Below are 25,266 nucleotides of genomic sequence, written 5' to 3'. Positions count from 1 at the left end.
GCGAACACGACAAGGAACAAGGAAAGCTTTTTTTTTTGTCCCTAGTCTCCCTTCGAGACCCTTTCGTCCTCATTAGGGAAGTTTTATGGCGAAGGATGTTCTCCAGTCGACAAGGGAGGAAAGACTAGGCGTTGCGTTTCGGGAACGAATGACGACGGGTGTTACGACAGACAGGCGCGAAACTCCGTTCACTCGTAGGATTACTAAGCTGGGATTACTTTTCTTTTTCCTCCATCGCAAGTAAAAGACTCGTTCGGTGACCGCTGCCGCAAAGTAGGAAAAGTATACGTGCCACCGTCGGCAAGCAAGAGCACAAGTAACGACAACTTCTATGGAGGAATTGACCAGAAGTTATGGGATTTTTTTTTTCAGACTTTTTGGATTTGTCGTGTAGCTAGGCAGGCACATTTCTCTTTCTTGCGTTCTACAGCGAAGATGGTAGCTTATAGTTGGTGGGGACTTTTTGTCGCGTGTCCAACAAATAAACGGCAACTGCAAAAAATGTTTGTGTCTGAGTTTCCGCGCAAGGTAACTTTGTTTCCACGTATGTTCGAATTACAATCCAATGCTTTCATGGCTGCGGGTTGCGTGTGAGTCGTACTTTACAAATTTTCTTACACATTCTTCATTTATTTCAGTAACACACTCGCGCCAGGCAGAGTGCCCAATAACAAACGGCAGCTAGAAGGCTCTATGTTTGAGTTTCCGCGTAAGAAAATTATGTTTTCTTCTATATTCGAATTACCGTCCGATGCCATCATGTCTGTAGGTCGTGTGCAAGTTGTACTTTACAAATTTGCTGATGCACTTCGACAAATTCACAGCACGCTTGCGCTAGGCGGAGGGCCTACGATAATAACGATGGTACCAGTCGAAAGACAGCTCCCCATCCAGACTATTACTTATGAGGTTTACAAGAACCTCAGTTGCGCTGTACTTGCTCAGCTCCTCGATACCATTAACAAGGTATGGCTAGATGACATCGTCCCTCCGGTCTGGCAATTAGCTGTTGTGGTCCCAATTGCGAAACCAGGCAAGCCGCCGACCGACCTTGGCAACTTCCAAGCCATTTTCTTAACATCAACAATGTGCAAGCTTGCCGAGAAAATGCTAGCCACACGACTGTCATGGTGGCTAGAGCACCACGGTTTCTACAACCCTGCTCAAATTGGCTTCCATCCATCCAAGGTACTGAAGATGGGCTGGCTGCCTTGGCATCCTCAATTTTATCATCAACTCGCAGCCACACTGTCCGTACTGTCCTTGCTATGGTCGTCGATAAGGCGTACGATAACATCAGTCATGCTGTCATCTTGGCATCAATCGACATGCTGCATTTTCCCACTAGAGGACGGAATTTCGCCAAATCCTTGCCAAATCCTCTTCCGTCATGGCTGCGACTCACGCGACTCCTGCGGCGTGTCAGTCGCAGCCCTGAAGTATGTCTGCAGATCTATCTTCTGGCGGCACGCATCCCGCAGCCAATATCCATGGAGTGGATCCAACTGGACCTTCTTAGCTTCCAAAGCCGTGCGGATTCTGCGACCCGTCTAGCGACCTCTCCATCGTCCCTGCCTCAGCTCTTTCACCTAGATGATGCCACCCTCCTTTTAACAAGAAAGGAGCACCTCCGGCGCCGCACACGTGCTCTCATACTTCCGTGTGCGGTAACCCTCCCCCCGGTCTTACCCGTGCAGAGCAGGTTGCGCTTCGGAGGATCGGGGCCGGGGTGGCCCTAACTCCTGCCGTAACTCGGGAGTGGCCGCACTTTCGCCAGTTATATCCCTGCCCTGGGTGTCCAGTCTGCAAATCACGCAGTGCTGAAGCCGACATCCCCCACCTGCTGTGGGCTTGCCGTGCATTGAAACCGACGAGCCTACGGCCCCTCGCAGCAGCGGTACTTTCGCTGCATAATCCTAGCCATTACACTTCGTGGACGCAGGGACCACATTGTCGATCCCTCCTGGACTTTATTAGATCCGCGAATCTTTTTTCATTCATTTATTCATTCTTATTCGCCCGCATCGCCCGCTTTATGCCTTGAGGGGTACAGAGGCATGAGATAAAACATTGCCTTTGCTACTTTGGGACATTCGTGACATGAACAAGCCTAGGCTTCAAGGGGTGGTCGTCACTGTGAGCCTCCTGAACTTTCCATGTCGAAGATGCAACAGGCACGAATATTACGTTCGATCTTTCTCAGATACCTCGATTAGCAAACACAGGTATGTTTATATCGCTAACATATTTCACAAAACTCAATTGTCATTCGTTTTGTCTTTAGAAAAAAAAAAGACGCTTAGTATAAATGACGACCGTACGCTCTAATTTTGCATTTCTCGCCGAAGCCACAGCGTTGGCAAATTGACGCTGGGCGGAGCGCGCAGCACTGATTGATTTTAAAAGAAAAAAAATTACTCAAACTCTGTAAGTTGCGTTTCTTGGTTAATTTAAAAGAAAATATATTCTTTCAATAGGCACAAGCTGTTAACTAACTCCACAGCTCCCGCTGTTCAGATCTTGTAAATTCAACAAGAATTAAATTGAATTCTGAGATTTACATGCCAAAACCATACAACTCGCTGTGAGGGGACGCTATAGTGGTGGACTTCCCAATTATTTTGACCACCTGAGGCTCTATCTTTTGATGTGCAACTGAATTTCAGTACGCGAGTGTTTTTAGCCCTTCGTCCGCCGTCAAAATGTGGCTGCCCCTGCCGGGTCTGGACCCGAGTTCTCGCGTTCAGCTTCTCAACCCCATGTCCACAGAGCTAGTGTGGCGGTTAGAATTCCAGAGGGCGTAAGATGAAAATTCCTATGCCGTCTCGCGTTTCTGAGTCTTCTGGTGCTTATCGCGACTCCGCTCAATGTAACACACACCTTTCTAGTTATACAGAAACGAAACCTAAATATACTGTATTTTTCGAGTTCCTATTTCAGCATTATAACGTGTTACCCGAACATGTCAATCTTCACTTGGCATTATAGCGTTCGCGAACCTTGAAAATGCCGGTTTTCACAATGAAAGGAGGCGATAGTCCCGATTATACTGAGAGCAGAAGATTTCTACATCTGCAATCGACCCAGCACTAGAACGAACAACGTGATTCGTAAAATGGGCGTATTTCAAATATTCATGTAGCTTTTTCAATAGAACTTACCGGTTATCAGAGGTGTTGCATCAATCCTTCGGCGAAGTGTAGTGTGAGTGGCTGACCGATACAAACAGGTTATTCCCGGGCATCCAGGAATCCAGGTGTTGCAGCCTTACCACATACCTGCAAAACAAAAGGAAGAAGACAGAAAAATAAGGCTTACTAATTACGAAATAATAGTAGGGAACTCTGGAGACTTCTAATTGCATAATAGGGTGAATTCAGCTTGCGAAACTGTGTGCTTTAGTACAGTAGGAGCCATTTAACTCAGTAATACGGAGTGTAACAAAGCAAACGAGATAATTTTTGTGAAACCGCGAGGGCTACAGCTCGAAATCACTAACCAACAATGTGTGTAGGCGTGGCCACGCGCCACAAAAATGTGAAAATACGGAGAATCAGATATTTCCCTGAGTCACTGGAGGAAATATATTTTTTTAAATTTTGTTTTATTTAAACGTATAGTGACTATTGTGGTTCCCGATTGGGTTTACATATGAACTGGTTCATACACTGGTCGTCCCGAAAAAAAGGAAACGAAACACAGAGAGCAAGAAGCAGGCATAATAAAACGCTTTCAGAATAACACAATTGTGGATTCGTGCCCACTAAATTGCTCAGCAGTACTCTGAAGACATCATCATCATCATCATCATCATCATCATCAGCCTGATTACGCCCACTGCAGGGCAAAGGCCTCTCCCATACTTCTCCAACTACCCCGGTCATGTACTAATTGTGGCCATGTTGACCCTCCAAACTTCCTAATATCATCTGCCCACCTAACTTTCTGTCGCCCCCTGCTACGCTTCCCTTCCCTCGGAATCCAGTCCGTAACCCTTAATGACCATCGGTTATCTTCCCTCCTCATTACATGTCCTGCCCATGCCCATTTCTCTGAAGACAAGAACTTCTATACCTAGGACCCTGCAAACGGCAAGAATGCAGAGAACTAAGGAATGATTGAGTTTACGCACTACACACGTCTTTTACAAAGCTTCGACAAGGCCTGAAGACCGACGTAAATAGCTGAAACATAATGTGATTGTGATATTAACATGCCGTCATGTAGTGCAATACGTCTGCACGAGAGAGCTATTGCCCTTCACATGACGACGCATTGCTGGAACCCTTCCGCAAGTCTTATAGTGCCTTTGGTTAGAGTCCTGGTCATGTTGTTTTGTCTCTCTCGTGTATATTTAAAGTACCTATTGAGGCAGGAGATTGGAGACGTCAACATGAAAGCGGCTTCTACGACTGCTGGAAATACTACACGTGAAGGCTTTCAGAGGCGCCATCGTTCGACTTCCTTTCAGAGAATGGCCCCAACATGATTCGACAAACCACAAGGTATTGTCCACGCTAGATAAGGGATATATTACATAGAGCGTTTCAGTTGCATTGCGTACAGCGTAAAACGAAACGGTCCAGGCGGAAATTCGCTTGCCATACGTCGTCGCAAAACTCCTCACTCTGGCTTACCCACTGCCCCTCACACAAAGCACTTCACCAGGAAACGTCATTCGGCATGCCTGTATATATATATATATATATATATATATATATATATATATATATATATATATATATTCTCGTTCAGCAACCCGGGCGGAACCCGGGCTTACTTAACGAAGCCTAATGTATCGCCACGGTTCGGCTGCTAACTTAGAAACTCCTGTTGAGCACCTTTATAGAGACAAATATTAAAAAAAAAACACGGCAAATTCACACCTACCGCAACAAGCATTTCAAGAAAGCAGAAAAGAAAATGGATAGACTGAACCATCAAAATGGCAAAAGTAAAGAATAGGGAAACAAGCAAACGCAAGTATTGAACAAAGTGCGAAAACTATAAAAAGGAACTCGCTAAAAGAAGTGCTTTGCAGAAAGCAACATGTAACTGAACTCCCGGTTATTCAGCGCTTCTCACCTTACCCCTGCACAACACTAAACCGCGCTCCTCAAGTTACCTATGAGGGAAAAGAAATCCATAGAAAAGAGCAAAACGCCGGTGCGAAATCGATGAAAAGGAACCGAAGATGGGTGGGGAAGCAGGTGTAGGTGGGGGGGGGGGGGGGTGTAGAAGGTTTACCAGGCCTGTGAGAACTGACATTCCCAAACTTCCTCTAAGGTATCGCAGCAGCCAGTAGCGCGTGCTTTACGACACGCGAAAAAGAAAAGTAAGACATCCCCGTGTTTGCGACTCTTCTCAAACCGTGCCTGCCACGTCGTTCGCCTATCCACAGGAAAGGGTGAAAAGGCGCATCCTGCTGCTGGCTTTCACGCCGCATTACCGACGGGTAGACGCACCCCAGAACTGCCTGCCTACGACGAGCTAACTCCATACTCATGCCCAGCCCGCCAAATAACTTCGGTTCTGTGTTATGTACCTGCTGCTGCTGCTGTTGCCCGCTCGAAGTGGCGTCGTATACTGTGCGGTGTAATGCAACGTATGGCGCGAAGGCTAGCTTCCCGTACGTGCGAGCGTGTGATACAGTGAAGCAATACAGCGGCTCCCCCCGACGCATATACGGTGAGCATGCTGCCTCTCATCTGGCCACCATACCCGCCTGCGTTCGGTCAGGTTTACGACGCCGACGCTCGTAAAGGTGGATACGACAATGACAAGCTGAAAGCGAGTCGATGTAGGGAACGAAACGCCCAAGAGAGTGTTCAAGCCACGAGATAAATAAAATGAAGAAAAAAACGGAAGAATACCCGAAGGAAAGAGAGAGAGAGCGAGAGAGGGAATGTGAGATGTTCCAGAGTGCCTCAGAGGAGCCTGTACATTAAAGGGGCTCGGAGTATCGTTTGTTTCGTTTCGTTTGGGGCCTTAGCTGAAGTGTGAATATAAACTTTGGTCTGCCGCGTATAGAAGAAGCGCACGAGGAGATGTCGAGAATCAGTACGTTGCGTGAATCTTCCGCAACTGCCGCCGCCACCGCGTCAGTATATTTTGTTCCCGACAAGGCGATAAACTGCAAAGGATTCAAAGCGGTAGCTTTCTGTAGCTACATCACCCGATCATCTTACATCGCCCGCATGGCAGCCCGATGATGCCTTGCGGGTTCCAAACCGACCATCGGACATGTGTTAACACGACTAGCATCCTTTGGTAACTTCATCAAGTTTACGGTAACTATGTTTGTTTGTATCTAAACTCTTTCCCGCCAACTGGGTCACCGGGTACGCACCCCTGGATATGTGCTTCTCCTGAGCTAACCTCCTTCACACAATTACTATTACTGTAGTGGAAACTTGTGCAAAGGAGTTTCCTTTTAAAATTCTCCATCTCCATCAGCGTCATCCCCTGCATTCCATTGCAGGACAAATGCCTCTCATATAGATCTCCAGAAAAGATCTCTTTTCCGTGTCGGTGTGCGAAATTTTCCGCCTATGAACTCCAGATTCATTCCCGGCGTTTTCACAACTTGTACTTCTAATTCACCACAGAGAATGCTAGACAAATATTTATGAAGAACCAGCACCGGTTCCTATCCAAGAAAGCATTTGGCGTGCTTTTGTAGGTTGTTCTTTGTGGCACTACGTTGCAAAATGCGTCGTGGGGGGCGCTCCCCTCAGTACCGGGCCTTGCCTGTTGCGGCAACCAACAGGTACTGAGGTTTCCGTTCATGCTTGCATGAACGGCAACCTCAGTGGCATGCTGCGCAAGCAATATGCAGAATGCGCATCCTTAAAATCTCTGAAAAACAGCTCGGCGAAGGTCTCTGAGCTGTAAGAAAGAAAAGATAATGATGATTCAGTTTAAACCGAGAGTAGATACAAATGAATAGAGAGATATTTCTTCTAGCAAATATGTTATGGAAATACTAACAATGCAAATAAGGTAAGTGTAAAATAGATTGTACAATAGAAAGGCGAATGGTGAAGCAACAATGCGATACATATAGCGCCGATGTAACCGCGATACACGTTTACCAGAAAATATTGGTTGGTAGAAACTGCACAACATAGAAAGGCAGCAGATTTTTACTTCAAGCACACCATGAATCAAGGAGTGATGACAATGTGTATCATTGCATTTAAGCATCGTAGGTGGTACGTATGCCGGGTATGTGCATACGTACTACGATCGTGTACGTATGCGTGCCTCGTGGTGACGCGTGTTGTCCAATTGGTGCAATTGGTGTAAGTTGTAAACCTACGAAGTGGCGTAAGAAGGATTGCACTTCAGATTGCGCTGCAGGGAAGGGATTTCACTGAATATTAATTTTTGGCCACGTTCTCTTACGTGTCGCCATATATCAGTGCGCAGGCATTTTTCCTCGCAACACTGCTGCAGCTAGGCGAAGGAACCTTTTAATCTCCAAAGCTAGCTTTCCCGCGATGCACACTTCCAAACTAATGGCGGCGAACTAAGTTCTTCGATCAGCGTGTGCGAACGCAGTTTCCTCGTATTACGATGTAGAAAGTGTTGGCGTGACTCTCGTGATAAAACCACGCGCAGGAGGCAAGACCCAGCACGCGTGGGTAGCACCTCATCTTCACTTGAACCAGAACCAGTGCCACCACTAGTAGGCTGAATTCGCAGTGCAGAGAAGCCGATTTATCAGAACGACTCTTACCAACAACAGCTGCTAATGTAAATAAAAGAACGTCGGCGTAGTCGTTGTGCAAGCACAGCTGCTAATGTAAAAAAGCGTACGTTCTCACTTTTCAATTTTATCGCGATAGCAATTACATCGACACTCCAGGCGCAGTGCGGCCGTCGCCGTTACCGTAGTGTTCCGTATAAAGTCAAAGGAAGATAACGTCGTCGCCACGCGCCGTATGGTGTCTGTCTGAGGGTAGGCCGACGATGGCCGGCTAGCTCTCGTGTGTGCAAGAAAGCGGAGACGTGCACCCTCTTCCGTCGCGCGACTGTACTGGGAGAGGGTGTTCCGTACTGGGAGAGGAGGGAGCGGGTGTTCTACTCCGGCGGCTGCTGCGTATGGCACGGCCGCCCGCGCCCTATCTTGAACGCGATCTGTGGTGGGGACAGAGTCGAGGTGCGACGAGGGCCGATAGCTCCATATGCACTGTGTTCTCGCCGTTCAGTTCGCGTTGAAGTAAGCGGCACCACAAAGGTCAAATCTTGTTGCTGGTGCTGCCCTTCCTCACTCCAGCGTTTTAACAGCGAGTTTCCGTGGTCAGCGAGTGTGATTTATTCATGTTCTTTTTTTGCGTCCGCAACACCATGCTTGCTAATTTAGTAACTAAGCGAATGTTTCCAAATCTATACGGTCGATAAAAGTATTGTTCTTACTTCGTATAGCTTTCAACGAATTTGCTAAAGCAATCGATGCTTAGCCTTTCGGGCGACACTGCTACTTGTTTTTTTTTAATCTGCTTGTTTTTGTCAATTTCTTACCTTCTCCCGTCCTTCAGTGTAGGGAAACCAACCAGACTATTGACTGGATAACATCCTTGCCTTCCTTATATTTCCCCTTTCTCTCTCATATCTTGTGGCGGTAGCCTCGAAGCGAAATAATTTCAAGGCTGCACTTTCAAGATTCGTAATAGCGATACGCAGGTTGCACAAGCCCAAGGATTTGCACAGGAATTCGCCCTCATGCTTCAGGCGCGCCGCCGAACAATACAATGCCAAGAATGCCGATGGTCAGCGTCATTTCTTTTTTTATATATTCACTGTAGCGTCAGAGTCGATGGGCATGCCAACAGCATTCCAGGCAGTACAAACGTCTTTGCGTCACCGGCATCATCGTATACGCCCAGGCAGCACAGTCCATCGCGCCCGACACACCGTCTCTGATATCACTCGCATACCACGAGTCCTCAACGTGCATCAACATCTTTTTTTTTTTTTTTTTGCCCTCCCACCGCCGGTCGGTATTTCGTCATAACGTAGATGGGCGTGACTTTGGCTCGGTCGATATGCGAGATTCCTGAGAGAGACGAGCCAAGCCGAACCGGCGCATTCCGCGCCGCGAGGTTTCGAACACATTGTTTTACACGCAGCGATTCGATCGGAGCGTCGTGCAATCTTTGGGCTGCGCAAATTACGAGCTGGGAACCGAACGGACGGCAATGCAACGCCGTGGTGAACGCGTAGCGGGGTTCATGCGGTACTGATGATAATGACGCTTACGTTAGAAAGGCGGTACGTTTCGATTTGACATGCAAAGCGCCTGGCCCTTCGCAAGCCGAAGTCTTGTGTGAGAATTGGGGGCAGGCTGGAGGGCCGGCTCTGCAGTGTGTGGGTGCGTTCCCTCGAGGTCATGTGCGGATATATTTTGGGTTATAGAAAGGCAAGCACTCAGAGTTATCTCGCATATATCTCAAGTACGCTGTTCCTTCACTGCTAATCTGTAATCACTGGGGAGTTATTAGTTAGTTACGCGGGGAGAGGGGTAAAAGCAACATGGCTACCTTGCGCCTCAGCGCCGCTATGTCACGGATGAGTAAGGTGGCCGGGCTAAGCAAAAAGCTAACCTAATGTGATCTTGTCACTTCCTTGGTCTTTAGTTCTCTGTTAGCTAAGTACATTTGTTTTATCCCCATAAACTTACTTCTATGGTGAACAGTTCATCGCAGTACATTTTGTTACAAATCACTACTTATGTAATTTGAATTCAGGTAGCGTCATCACCAACCTCCACATTTCTTTTTCTGTTTTTTCTTTTTATGTCCTTATTTTTCTCTGTTGTCCGGATCTTACGTCTGCCGCAAGGTCACGCATATTTGAAATGGCTGCTGCAAATAAACTACTGCTTAACAACTTTTCTCTTTAGTCTCCTTTTGACCCGGTCAAATACTTAAAACACGAACAAAAATCTGATGAGAAAGGTTAGGCGAACAAAAGCGCTGTGTGTCGCGTGATAAAGGGGGTCTTCGATAAAGAAACACATTAGCCATATCACTTCTAGCAAGGGGGGGAAGAAAAGAAAGGCATAATAATTAGAAGGTGAAGGGAGAATGGGGGGATGTAGGGATATGTGTGACAAAGGGATGACGAAGCCTACTGGAAGCATTTCAAAAAGGTAATTCGGTTGTTTAGCATTCTGTAATGACTTATTCCGAGGACAGGATCTCACAACGGCGAGACAAAAAAAGAGTGAGTCTTCATCGTGCCGCCCTAGCGTATGCAAATTCCTCGCCCACAGGTGAGGCTGTCGATACATCTATATGTAAAACAGTCTTGATTTCACCATGCAACAGGGTAAAAGGCACAGCGCTTCACGTTTTCTTTTTTTCCTTTGGCAAGCAAGTTTACTCGAAACCAATGATTGACCCGGCAAATCGACGCACTCCGCGTTTACCCTGCGAAAAGAAACGTTACGTTTTCTCCCGGATCTTTCCCTAAAAAAAAAAAAAAAAGAAACGACAACCAACCTGAAGCCGCAATTTCTCATTATCCTCTAAACTTGAGAGCCCGTGTATTTGAAAGTTCGAAGAATGCGTAGCAGATTAACGTGGAAAAATGGGCCCGATTTGGAAAAAAAAAAAAATTATTTCGCAAGCACACTTGGTTGGCTATTTGGTGTCTATGCCTGTAAGCGTGTGTTGTCTGCACGAGTTTCACGCGATGGGCGAAGCATCGAAAGCGGTACCAAGGCTCAACGTCGCGCTTTAGCTCGTGGCAGGGTGATCTAACACAAGGTGGAGGTGACGTGGCACGACACGGCATGTGCGACCAACGCTGCTGCTCATACCCTACAGCGCTAGCGCGATGACGCACGCCGGTATAGCGGCGTTACTGGCGTCACGCCTCTATGGTCCCGATAGGGACCTTTAGTCGCAAAACGAAATAACGGTTGTGGCAGCTCATTTAGTCCCCTGAGAGATGAACCACACACCCATTTAACTCTCTTTTGCCTTAGAGCGCAGGCAGAAAAAAAAAAGGATGTAGGGAAATTACGGCACGAAATCAGCAAGAAGAGAAAATAGGGCTATTTGACTTCTGAATCAAACTACGTTATCGAAGAAGCTGAGGCCGCTGTGTGCCACAGGGACACTGGAAGTATAGTCGCAAATAAGTCTGCAGCTGTATATCACTCTGAAATGCGTATTGACGAAACGAGAAAAGTATGCATCTCGAGAGAATGGACCAGAACGAAACGAGGTGTTTAGTGGCGCAGAAACTCTACAGAGCGCCGCCGCCGACCATAGCGTCTAGTTCATCAGACGCCAAAAAAAAAAAAAAAACAAGATCGTCTCGCGTGAGAGCACGTGTGTCTGAGAGAGAGAGAGAGAGAGAGAGGGATATAAGGGAGGAAGGGATGTTAACTAGTCAAGAGTATGGTTGGCTACCCTACGCTGGGGGAAGGGAAAGAGAGAATGCGAGTTCTCGTTGGGCGGCTAAGGAAGGAAGGAAGGAAGGAAGGAAGGAAGGAAGGAAGGAAAGAAGGAGACAATTTATTGCTCTATTTACAGCTTTCAGCGGCTAACAGAGGTCTTCATGTTTTACTGAAGTCTCCGTCGTCTTGAGTGGTCGGCGCCCCTATTCCAGAGCACTGCTGAGCCTGGCCACTTTGAGAGCGTGTTGCACCAATGCTTTTTGGACTGTGAGCACGCCGCTGGTGAGCAGGCCCTCCCACTGTTCCGCACTGGGTGTTTTTTTTTTTTTCTTTGTGGAAAGGGAAGTTATTTCTGCACTCCCGTGTGGTGTGATATAGTGTTGGGATGGCCCCACACTATGGGCATGTGTCCCTGTATTGACGGGGAAACAGTTTATGTAGGATGTGATGATTGGAGAATGTTCCTGTCTGCAGCCTTCGCCAGCCGACTGCTTGGTGTTGTGACGGCCGCGTTCAAACGCGAAAGCGAGAGAACGTATATCGACGAAAGCTATTAGCTTCAATATGGCCGAAATAGAGCTAGAAGGGAATTCAGATAATTAAAATTGAAGCATGCGTTTAAAGGTCCAAGTTTCTGGCACTCGGGATATTTAAGAATAGCTTTCCGCGTTTCATTAGGTAATCACGCAGAAAACTGTGCCAGCAGCCAGCAGGTCTGTATAGGGGTACTATACTATAGTCACTATACGTATACACCGTAATATAATTTACGTCCTTAAATGAGAATAAGGGTGGAAGTCTCTTTTTAATTCGCACCCTTACACCAAAAAAGGGCGTAAGAGTGTGCATGAAAAATCAGTTCGCACCCTTATTCACTGTTAAGACTAAAATATTTTACAGTCTAGGCCGTGTCGGTATAAACGCGCTGTCCAGTGTGGAACTGGAGCTATGTCGGACGATGGACTGCTTCCATCATACGGAAGGCTGCAGGAGATCTCGGATAAAAAAAAAAAAAAAAAAAAGATACGCCGCTTGTGCGGTGGTAAAAACAACCACACGAGGACCCCTTTAGAAGACGAGACGCAACCAAAGAATATATATGCAGAAACTAGCCCGCCATGATGTTCTTGTGAATTACATTTCGTTTGTACTTGCGTATGCTTGAATTGTTATGCCGACATTTTTTTTAGTACAACTCCTCGAATGCGTACGTGTTCTACGCCTCCATCTCCGATGGCTCCCCTTGGTATGTATGAGGCAGAGAGTAGTAACCAATGCCATTAATATAAACATTCGAATGAGTTCGCTCATCAACTTGCACAGAAACAATTAGAGAAGGAAGGACTGCAGATGAAAGCTACACCTGCGGAGCCTTGCGGGCCTGCAAAAACCTTGTGAAAAAACACTTTTTTTAGCAGCAAAACACATAGCACAAACATTTCTGAAACAAAAAACGAATGGGTGAAATCCTAAGATGAAGAAGAAGTTTAAATTATTTGGGCGCAAATTATTCAAGGCGATATTTACATTTCACGAAGCTTCACATATTTACCAGAAAGGAATAACGTACTTAGAATTCCATGTTATATAAGAATGAAGCCGGAAACGGTGTTTCCTTCAACCTCAACTTAATTACGTATTTTTCAAAGATTACCATAAGTGCAAAGTTTGCAGGAGTAGTTTCTCAGTTCTCGATTGTTTTTCTTTCTTTTTCTTTGCATCTGTAATATCGTATTGCTTTGCTGCACAGGAGGCATGCAGTGCTCTATTTCACTTCCCGAAGGGACGTTAAAAGCTAATATTAAATCTCTTGAGTCTGTTAAAAGACACTTAAACAACCCTAATTTCATTCGCTTAGCAGCAAACGGATAATAATTACCGAAAAAACTGAAGGCCGTCAGCCCCCCCCCCCCCCACCCCTCCTCTTCCCTGCTTTGCTGTCTCTCTCTGTCTCTCTGTTCTCTTCACGCAATAACATGAGCCCCAGTACATCCGTGTGACATAATCAATTTTGTTGCATTATGTCAATTTGTCACAGCTAAATGTTTTCATTTCCTGCAGGCTTGAGCTCTGATTTGATTAAATTGAATGCGTTCCATGCGATCCGTAAGGGGCTGTGATTCCGGCTTTCAAACCCCACCACATTTACGAAGTCAGAACCATATCTGCTGTGTTCCGTAATTCCACAAGCTGCAAAACATTTACACCGAGAAAATAGAGCTCTCTAAAGTCAACGGTCAAATGTGCAAACGTGCATACCGCCGCTCCGATTGGGGTCGTGCTTCGCGCTCCGCCGCAGTCCACGGAAGCTATCCGGGACAACCTCGCGTGCGGGCGCGCATTTGCACGGACACCTTTCTCAGCCGGCAGGAACCTCACGCCTTTCTTTCTTTCTTACTTGCTTCTTTCTTTTCTTTTCTTTTTTTCTCGCGGTAGTTGCGGGAGCAAAGCAAATCGTTCCGGAGCCACCATTACGCGGTGATTTATGAAAGGCGTCCTCCGCCGGCGGCCGCAGTCCTGCTTAGCTACGCGCTTATTTATGCCACCAGCCACCTTCCCTAGCCCCTTCTGTGTTCATTTTGGTTCGTTCATTTTCACATCTCTCGCCTTGTTTCCTCGTGATTTTGCCAAGGGATGGTCTTCGTGCGCGACGGCCTTCCTGAGCCGTTCGAGCGCTAATAGGGTGCGAGACGAATAAACGAACAAGACGAAAGAAAAAAAAAAAAGAACGAGGCTGCGCGAATAAGATGAAAGGACGATTGCCTACTTTCCCATCCGTGTGATCTTAATAAAAGAAACGCAAAAAAATAGCGCGGAATAGTAGTTGAGCAACCGTTTACGGAGCTTCCGTCGGTGCTGCGCCGTTCTTGCGGGAAAAGGCCTGCGGCGCGCCAGATTGTGCGGCCACGGTCGTTGCCAGCGTCGTGCTGACGTAGGCAGCCGCTGTCGGATTCGCGCTGACGCTGCGCACCCGCCGAACTATGAAAGCGCGACCCCCCTTGCTGCTCGCTCACTGCAAGCGCGAAATCGCGCGAGAAAACTGCAGCCGGTTTGATGACTGCCATCATATAGAACCAAGCACGCCATATGGGGCATGCGCTTAATGGCACCGAAACCGTCATGTCATTGTATGCAGTCAGCACGGTGAAAACTTACGCACTACTCCCATTCGATCATTTCCAGCTGCAAAATGGAAGTTTCGAATAAGACAATATGGTGTGGGTGACATCACGTGAATGGCCATGCACAGACGCCAGCGAAACCGCCATATCGTTGTACAGCCAGCACGGTGGAAACTTACGCGAAAACCACGCTGAAAAGCATTACTCCCATTCGCTAACATACAACAGCGTTGTGGAAGTTTTGAATGGAGCAACAATATCGTGTCTGTGACGTCCCGTGAAGGGTCATGGACTGACGTCATCAAAGCCTTCATGTTTTAGTGTAGCCTGCATGGTGAAAAGCTATGCATTATCTTGATTCGCTAATCTTCACGAGTGCTGCGGAAGCTGCGAATAGGATAACAATATGGCGTTTGTGACTTCATGTGAATAGTCCCTAAAGTGCTGGTGGGCAGAGCCGCACGCTCAGGGTTCCTGTCGCTTAATGGGGCCCTGAAACACTTTTATTCAAGCAACCGTGCACAAGTCTCGTCGTCCTACGTCGTGCGGACGGGCTTCAAAGAGTGGAACGCAATAGCACTCAACAATCCCTAACTGCTTCTCACGCTTCCAGGCAACAGGAGCGCATGTAACCGTAATGTTTATCGGGAAACGCTGGCCGCGAACGATATGCATGAAAGCGGGATTTCTGATAGAAAAGCGCGCCTCTTGCGCGGGCCACGATGCTGTGGAGGCGAGTGCCATCTGGAGGTATTGCCAGGAACTGGGCGCGCCCAGAGATACTAGCGCGCCGGCGCGCGTAAATGGGGAACACCGTGGCCGGTGTATGCGTGGTAGAAACGCTGGAAATGAGGTTTCTTTGAGTTTCCGCGTAGCAGAATTATGTTTTCTCGTATAACTAAATTAGAACACGACACTATCATGTCTGCAGGTTGGGTGTCAGCCGTACTTTACGATTTTCCTACGTACTTTAGCTTGAGAAATTAAATTATTTCAGTAGGCTCCTTGCACCACATAGAGGACCTGTGTATGGGCGGTTCCAGAATCTTTTTGCCGTAACCACGTCCGACGCCGGATTTTCTGCAATCCGGGGCCCTTACCGCTATCGCGTTAAAATTATCAGTTTACAAAGCCACGAAGCCATTTGAAGTCAGAAAGAACTATAGGCTAGCCCGTGCACTACCCATAAGCCTCATGCCGCCTGAACCGCGCCGATTGCAGCTCCCGTAGACACTAGCGCCAGAGTTGCCTCTCGCAATTATTGTATTCAACTCTATGGATAGAACTAATGACAGTGACATTCTTTTATCTTTCCACCAGATGCCTGCAGCGAGGGCAGGCGGTGAAGCATGCGCGTCCCTATATCTGGTAGAGCAGAGCCACTTGATGGCGCCCGCGCCGTCTCGACAAAAACAAGCGCGTACGTGTGGGCGCAGCCGAACTTTCGTCTTCTTCTTTTGTTTCTTTTGTTGCGTCGGTGCCATGACTGTTCCTCGTAGCCATCGTACTGTGCTGAGTACTCCAATGCATGTGGAGTTTCTCGTGCAAATTCTAGCGCCGCTATAGTTTCGTTATCGAAGTTTCTCTTGCTAGGTGTTTTGTTGCGAAGTCTGAAGAATGCAAGAATGGCGTTGCCTTGCGTCTAGTGACTTTCACACATCAGCGATATGAAGGATCTCGTGGATGTAACTTTGATTGTTGTGAACGAAAGCGTGGATGACGCTGCTTCCAGGAGACTTGTGCATATGTCGGGTTTTTTCCAACTCGGAAGACAAAAAATTTGAGCTACTAACAAACATTTCTGTATAATTAAACAAGGTGCTCAGAGTCAAGAAATTTGCAAGCAAACATTGTTGTGCATACGCGTTTGCTGCTACATTATAGACATATATAATGAGAAATTTTCGAACGCGTCGAAATGGAAAGTATTGCATCGGATAGAATAATTGCGGTAGAATCTTGTAGCCGTATCTGCAATACTTGCAGCTCTAATATGTTGTATCGTATCATGATACAATTGACAAGTATCTTTGCCAAACCATGCCCACCGAACACACAGGAGACGTGTTTGCTTGAGGCGATGTTGTGCGTCATTACTCATAATCTCTGAGAGAGTTGAGCATTATCGCATCCTCACATGGCACATAGCACTGTGGCAGAAGTGTTAAATTTTAATTGAATTATTGGGCTGTACATAGTTCCCTTAATTATTATAATTGCTTGTAAACATTGTGTACATAAATTCGAGGTCTGCACCATGTTTCGCTACGTACTGAAGACGCTTCTGTCCCGCGGGATGATTCCTTCGGGACTTGGTATGCTGGACGCTGAGTGCACGCTCATTCTTCACACGCGGCCAGCAGGCCGTTGAGACGCCATCTCCAAGGTCTCTTTTCAGGCTATTGACCATTGTAACGGTTGCGCTATCAGAGCCCAGTACGTGACCTCCAAAGCCCAGCGCCTGTATTTTCTGTCGCATAGGAAAGCAAGCACAGAACTTGCCATACGCACAAGCTGGGAAACGCTGCCGCGGCGGCGCCGGCCGGGATGCGCAGAGGCGAGCGCCATCTGGTTGTGTTGCGAGAAACCCAGTGGTGCGCACCAGCCATACCAAAGCAGCAGCGCCCCGAAAGTCAAGAGGAGAGGCAAAGAGAGCTTCGTTTTAAATATCCGAGGTTCCCTAAGATATTCCAACGAACCAATTGAACAGTGCTGATCAGTCCTTCAAGTTTAGCGCTGCGAGTAATGTACCGTAGCTGCATGGTGCTGCCCGAGCCGGAGAGCAGCAGCAGCAACCTGCAGTGCCATTGCCGCATGACACTGACCCGGCGAGCCCTCTCCCCTTACGCAATACCTTGCGTGCTACCACCCCCGTAAGTCTACCCTCTCGCCCATTCTGCCAACGCCTCCTAGTTGGTACAAGGCCTGTGCACTTGGATCCATGACGTTATGATACCTTGCCCAGCTGCCATGGAAACTGATGGGGATGCTCCCGAGTAAGCCGCGGTGATTTTGACGTCATCGTTTTCATGACGCCTGGCTTGAAAGTGTAAATTCCGGACCAAGTAGCACGACGTCAAAAAACACAGCACACAGGCATGCTATCTATAGGAGGCGTTGCCTCGACTCCGTCGAGGAGCGCTTGTGCCGACAGCGAGAGCGAGGCTGACGTGGCATCGAGGCGATGCCCTCTCCCCTCACGCCACATCTGGCGCGCTATATCAGGTGGGACCTTTCGCCCGCTCTGCTCCGTGGAAGCGCAGCTCGTGACGTGGCGTTGCAGCCAATGGGAACTCTGTCGAGGCGTGCTCGTTGTAAGCGGCTAGCCACCGGAATTTAGGTGGCTAGGAGACTTCCAAGTACGCGAACGCGCAATGAGAACGATCAGTCGGACTACGTTGCGCTGTTGCTTGGCTCAAGTTGCGAAGCCTCGGTTATTCTATGTTAAGTCCAGGTAATCGTCCCCTTGGTGTATATATCACGTCGACTGGGAACATGCCGAACTGCGCCATGTCACACTTTATAGGCGTTCTGGTGCAAGGACCGTTCAATGAAGTCATTTATTTTAGGGAGTTTAATGTCCAAAAATTACATTCTGGTGGGTTGGAACGAAGAGCAAAACGAGAACATGGTGAAAGCAGGAGCCAACGTTTCGACAAGTTGACTTGTCTCCTTCAAGGTGACGTATGCTTTCCTCGCCACAGTATATATAGGTGGGGTTCTTCTAAAAGGGAGAGGGTGTAAAGCGGGTAGGTGCGGCAACGAGGGAAGGTGTGTTAGTGTGTCGAATTGAGAATAAAGGAATGCTGTGCACAAGGCCAGGGCCATTCCCCCCCCCCCCCCCCCCCCCCTCTGTCAACCACGTGTCAACGCACGCGTGTTAGCCGGCGTGTCAACGGCCTCTGACATGCCGACTGAAAAAAAAGGAGGACAGGAAAAAAAAAAGAAAAGGATACGCCAAGAAACCAAACTAAGTGTTGTTGCCTATAGCTTCAAATTTAACGTTCAAAGCTCCCTTTGAAACGCTTATGCCTATTGGATGCAATGTCTTGAACTTATGGATAAGGTATGATTCTCTGTATTTTCTTTCTCGTTCAGAACGGAAATATGACTATAAGATGGTTCAGTTTAAGTTCATCTAAGTTATGACCTGGTTGGTTGAAATGCTCGGCGACGGCTTTGGGAAGCTCTTTGCCTGTGTCCGCGCGATGTCTGTTTAATCTGACGTTCATTGATTGGCCTGTTTCACCGATATATTGTTTCGTTCATTGATTGTACGTTCATTGATTGTCCCCGTGTTTTCCTTGGATTTCTACCAACGGGAGATGAAGGAATTTACATCGCCCGCATTCCCCGTGTTTATTCTGGTAGGTTGTCCGCCAAGGACATAATCAGAATACGAGGCACGCCGTAGTGAGAGACTGAACATTAGTTGTAGACCACCTAAAATTCTCTAATAAACTTCCAATGTACGGTACATGATCTTTTTTGGATTCCACGACCTCGAGATCAGCACACGTAGCTTAACGCTGTAGCAATTACGCTACCACAGCGGGTAGCGTTCATTGGTTAAGCTTTCGCAATTAGTCTGTTGCTTCGATTTCGCAGGAGAATCTTAACTATGACGACATATGCAAGCACCCTGCAGCTTCGAAATGGGTGAGGAGAAGGCGTCGTTTAAAAAGAGTGTGCAGGAAAAAGGTGATTTCAGCTCCTTATTTATATATGTTCCTCAGCGCCCATGAAAAACACTCTCAATTGCATGCGCTCTTTATCCCCAAAGGCTTGCAAATACCAGCGCGCGTTTGCATCCATGCACGCCGGGGCAACTTTGCCTACAGGTAAAAAAAAAAAACTGAACTAGTTCAGGCTAAACAGAACTAAGCAGGCTGGGCACGCGTCATTAGATATTTGAAGAAGCGGACATGACACAAAGGAGTGTTTCGAGAGAACATGACATTATGCCACTCATTATCAGACTGCCACCATTCCATCCAAGCTACCCAAATATATATATATATATATATATATATATATATATATATATATATATATATATATATATATATATACAGATCACGCAAGGTGCAACAAACCGATCGGTCGTGGAAGGAAAAAAAAAGGGGGGGGGGACAGCATCTTCCGGTTTTCGTCTGGCTGCTGCAGCCGCACGCGCAGCGGTCACGCATGAAGACTGAGCGGTCTAAGCACAGGGTGTATCAGCCATTGGCAGAGTAATCACTACAACAAACAACGAACGTGGCCAACGGGTCCATAGAGCATGCCATATAGCGTGTGCTGGCCAGCACTTGGAAGCACAATGGCAGCGGCAAACCACGTGATCAGCGCGCGCCAATGGGAGGGCTTAGCAGTGCCGGGTAAACGAATCCGATACTCCAAAACTTGTTTTTCTATAGCTCCATGCGGAAGTAGATTTCCGGCATATGCCTATATATAGAGGAACCATATACGCGGAGGAATCCACCGTGTATTAGTGAGACCTCGACGCCCAAGATTTCTTGCGCACACCAACCCACAGTTGTTACGTCCGTGCGGCGTGTAACACTCGTAGTATTCTGTGGTTTGCGTGCGCCATGCTTTCATGCACGTGACGCAGGAACTGTCCGCGAACTTGGTCCAGAGGCTGCCCATTTGCTTCGTGCTTATCTCCACTCCCGCTTGGCCCTCACTGGCCCACGTCGTGGTTTGGCTTCGGCCTTTTCAATGCTAAGTAGCGACAACTTGAAATCAAGAAAGTTTACAAGCGTGAAAGACTTGAAGGACAGAAGTCTTGCAAAAAGAAAAAAAAGGAAAGAAACAAAATAAAGAAAGAAATACATGCAGAAAGGCAAATGCAAGCATCGCGCATATTGCTTAGTGGTGTGTAACGCCGGATATGTGGCACTTTCGTTTGATTCATGCAATTCTGAACACGGCAGGTAAAAAACATGTTTTACCGCGAAGCTTTCAAGAGGAGTTCCGCAGCGGTGTTTGCGTGGCATCGGCGGTGGCTGTGGCAACATGCGGCGCGATGCAACTACCAACGCATTATACCAAAGCGGGCGAGGGAATAAAGGTCGCTGTATGGATTTTTCTAAACTGCGCCTTCGCGAACGTCCGAACCAATCTTTTACAACCGACCATTGTGTTATAGAAGCAACACTTGGGAATGTTTATGCGCGTCCCTAAATTTCTACGGCATTTGTCGTTTAAGGAAAACTACGATTGCTTCGTAATTTAGGCCACTAAAGGTACATTAAGTGTAGTAAAGAAAGGCACAAGAACGCTGGAAGCCCCAAACAGGAGATAAGTAGTTCCTCCGAGTAATTCTAGTAGGAAACTATATACTTGGACGAGACAGCACGAGTATTACCGAGCCTGGGCTTCGCACTGTGCAAAATTCGGCGTGTTATACTCGCATAAGAAGTCGTACTTAAGCCATCAAGGCGAAGCATCCATTGCGATAGCAAATTAGTAAACAGATATGTGAGGTAAGGATAGTAGTTTTATCAGCCGTGTAAATTTGCAAACATTCGCTTACTAACTAAATTAATAAACATGGTGTCACGTGCACGCGAGCAAACGTGTATATCACTCGATGACTGCGGAAACACGCTATCAAAACGCTGGACTGAGGAAGCACGGCAGAAGCAGAGAGTAAATTAAATTTCGTGCTGCCTTTCCCTCCAACGCGAACTAAGCGGCGAGAACACAGCACACACGAAGCTATCTGCCCTCGCCGCACCTAAAATCTGTGCCTATCACAGATCGCTTTGAAGATAGGGTCCTCGCGGCCGCGCAGTACTGAGTAGCCATACACAGCCGTTACAGAATTGGTGCCAAAGCAAGGGAAGCGCTGCCGAGCTGCCAAGATCTTATTTGGGGTGATGCAATTGGGAAATTTTCAGGCGCAACTTGGTGTCAGATAGTGCAAGACAGGGGTAATTCTAGATCGCTGGCAGAGGCCTTCGTCCTGCAGTGAGCATAACAATAGGCTTATGATGATGATGATGATTATGATGATGGTGGTGGTGGTGATGTCAATGATGTTAAATTTGGTCGCAAACATCAGACGACTTCGTTTGTAACACCGTAAAGTGAACCATCTTGTTAGAGCACAGCTCTTAGGCTCCCGTTCGGCGGTTGAGCGTCGGCGTCCCACGGCCTAACCGCGCGAACGCGCTCGTGCCAGTGCTCGCGCGTTCGTCCGATGATCCTCTTCCACGGCTGGCTCCGATGCCGTTCATCGTGCCAGCGCTCCCATACTGCCCCTCGCGCTCGTGCTCCTGCTCGCGCCTTCGTCATCGTCCTCTACCATAGCTCGCTCCGATGCCAGTAATCATGCCAACGTTCTTATACTGTTCCTCCCTCTGCGAACGCGTCGATGGCACTGGCCTACTTCAAGTTGGTGCAGTAATTTCGCTCTCAAATTATTTGCCTCAGTATATAGCGTAATGAAAACACATATACAGCTATACGCTAAAGTTTAGCATTAGAGAGTATCGTAATCATCGGACTTTTTTTACCTTTCTTGTTATTTTATAGTGACCAAGCATTCCGTTTCGATGGTTCCTTGTCTTAGAGAATGAACTTTTCAGACTGTAAAGTGGGCGCCTAAGATACATTTTATATTTTTCCACATTCCTTGTGTGATCACTTAGGTTTAGGCGCAAACGGAGGCTTAATATTGTAGAGCTGTCATGAATACGGGCAGGAACATTGTCAAGCTACAAAAAAGCAGCTTTTAGTTCTTGTCCCAGCGTTCATATTTTGTAAATGAATGAATGCGAAATAAAGGTTGATTGATTGATCGAGCTTGATAGCAGATGCAAATGCACATAAGAAAAGGCGTAACAAGATGTAAAAACCCCTATATGAGGGAGTAAAGTGCACATGTCAAGTAACACACAGAATAACAAGTGCTGAGCTATTTCTAGGCTTGCATGCAAAAGCCATAAATAACAATAATAATGAACAGCCGGTAACGAAAGTGTTCAATCACGCAGTGTTCTTTATATCTCACCGTTTTATCGCTATCTTTCCTAATGTGAGGTTTTGTTGTAAAGTGCTTGCTTCGGGCTATTTTACTTAAAGGTAGGTCCAAGGTGGAGTGACATGTGTCAGCGTTGCACGTATGTTTCTATTTTTCTTTTTTATCCTGAGCAGTTACTTGAGCGCTATTTCGGAATTAAGTTTGCATATCGTACCGGCGACATCTCCCGCGCAAAAATAAACAAATAAATAAGTAAATGAAAGAAAAGATCGAATATGTGTCACAAGGTTAACAGGAAGAGACGTCAATGTCAACAGCTGAAAAAGAAAGGTCGAAAAAAATCGATTGTGGATCCCTGCGCCGGCTTCGCTGATGTGATTGGGTAGCTGCGACAGCAGGAACACCTTTTACTTTCTACGACAGTATTATATATATATATATATATATATATATATATATATATATATATATATATATATATATATATCGCTACTACACAGGCAAACCTCTTGAGCTATAGGAAAGTTTTTTCTCTCGCTCAGAAAAAAGGGCGTCTCTGTCGCTGATGCAAATTTTATGCAGATGCTCAGAGCATGCTGTTTTTTATATTTCTTAAATTATTTTTGCGGTGGTCCTCATGGAATATTACTGAATAATCCATGTAATTCTCTCGCCATCCTTCACCCTTTAAAACGTCTCATTCCCTCAGTTTAATATCTCCCTGTGTCATCGTGTTGAATTTATTTATTAGCGCGTGGGCTTCAGCGTGTTGTTTATCTCCGAAATGCGTAGGAGCTTTGTACGGAGGTTTTATTTGGCGGGGCAGTAAGGTTAAAAAAAATTGGAACAATATAAAAATCGAGAAAAACAAGAAATTCGCAAGGGATTCATACAGAGATGGCATGATCCGAGCAGCTATTGGAACGGCAAGATGAAAACGGAATGAGCGCGGAGAGGCCGTTGGCCTAATAAAAAAGCTGTAGGCGCAATGACAGAGAGGGACGGGAGATGGTGTGGTCCAGGGGCGTTTGGCTCTATATTGGAAAATTGCGTTGGCGAAAAGGAATACATAGAAGTGCGCTAGCCATTGATGTCTCGTTGTCCGGGCAACCCTTCCGAAGCCCGCTGGCTAGAGGCCTCGAACGACACCGAGACTCCTTTTGAGCACTTGAAGGAATTCGTGATAATTCAGTTGGACTGTCCGTAAGACCGCACCATCCCCAAATGACTCATCTCTGGCCGCCACGAGAGCTGACTTTAATAATCAGGGAAATGCTCGAGATGTTTGGTTGAGTGAAGCCCTGGTGGCGCTGCGGCAGATGTTGTGATATGGGGCTGAAAAAACAAAGTTTTGCATTTGCGGGAACTGTATGTTTGCTTGTTCCTTTTTTTTTTTCTAAGACGAAGGTTTCTTTTTTGTCTCTGCCCTGGGGCTTGCAGTTCATCGTGTCAGAATGGACAACTTGCTCCTGGTTGCTGACTGGCCCATATTGTTTATGACTCGGGTCAGTGGGTATGCACCCGAACAGGCATTATTGGCACTAGGCATAGAGTTTCTCACTGTAATAGAGAGAAACTCTATGGCACCAGGTATGCGCACCTGTGAATGTGCAAGTGGCTATGGGCCTATTCGTGGCCACTCTGATTTAGTGGATGTGTCAGTGTAACACACGGTGTAGGAAATCTTAAATGTATTCAGATATTGCATCATACTTTTCTACGACAACATCTATCATCAGCGTTCTTCCCTGCGACAAGAATACAGGTCCTTCGTTATAGTGACGCAGACAGGTAATGACTACAGAGGACGAAGCTGTGGTGCTCCCATCCGCTGCTGCTGCTGCTGCTATCACGCTAACTCAAGCAAGCTTCTGGCCACTGAGACTCCAACATCGCTTTTAAAGTTTGACTTTCTTTTTAAATGAGAATTGACCTCTCCTTTCCCGAGGCCGTTAAAACCGGTTGGTTTCGACATATATGTAAATAAGCCCTCATTCTGCGAGCACGCTTGCGATTCAGGCAACTTGTTTCGTTCCGTGACGTTCCGAGCTAATGGATAGTCGGTGCGTGTTGAACCAGTGTGCTTGCATATTTAGGACATTGTAATTAGGCTTATAAAGGGTTCACTGTAAGTTTAGGTATGGTTCTTTAATAACAGAAATGTTATTTGCGCATATTTTAAATGACTACGTCGTTGGGCGACCGCCTTAGTTAATATTGTTTTCGCTATAGCCATGGTCTCGTACTTGTTCCTAAGATGTGCTGTAGAGTAACAATTGCTTTGCCAATGTGGACCATGATTTGTGCAGTTATCAGAAAATACGCAAGCTGGTCCTGCAACCACGGGACACATGTAAACAATATGTGCTATCCTCGCTACGAAAGCGCTTCTCTTTTTTTCTGTCTACAGCTCGTAATGAGACTTCGTGAAAAGGTTGAGCGTGGACGCCAAGGGTTGCGCTGTCTCGCCCCATTGTCTTTGGACTGCACAATTATGAGGTCCGCGGCAACGCTCTAGCTGAAAGGATGACGAAGCATGCGCAGGCAAAAACATAATAAAAGTTATTTGCCCCCTTGTTCCCTCATAAGTGTAGCCAATTTCAAACAATGGTGCTGCCTTATAATAAGTGGTGCGGCTCGTTCAGTTGGCGGCGCCGGCAATGTTCACAGCGCCGATATAATCCTTCGCAGATGTATGCAAAGCCAAGCCACTAATAGATCAAAGACTGTGAACCTCA

General features: G+C 46.9%; 1 protein-coding gene across 3 annotated transcripts in view; it reads right to left on the bottom strand.

The window, feature by feature from the left end:
• Window positions 1-25,266, bottom strand: part of LOC126534278 (muscarinic acetylcholine receptor DM1-like) — a 402,808-nt gene that overhangs the window by 255,086 nt on the left and 122,456 nt on the right. For all 3 annotated transcript variants that reach the window (XR_008613263.2, XM_055072780.2, XM_055072782.2), the window contains exon 2: window positions 3,162-3,278. The gene's annotated coding sequence lies outside the window, so the exon portion shown is untranslated. The remainder of the gene's footprint in view (window positions 1-3,161; window positions 3,279-25,266) is intronic.

This window comes from Dermacentor andersoni, chromosome 7 (assembly GCF_023375885.2).
Source record: "Dermacentor andersoni chromosome 7, qqDerAnde1_hic_scaffold, whole genome shotgun sequence".
NCBI classification, from domain to species: Eukaryota; Metazoa; Arthropoda; class Arachnida; order Ixodida; family Ixodidae; genus Dermacentor; species Dermacentor andersoni.
The sequence above is the reverse complement of the archived record's forward strand: the minus strand, read 5'-3'. Positions and strand labels throughout refer to the sequence as shown.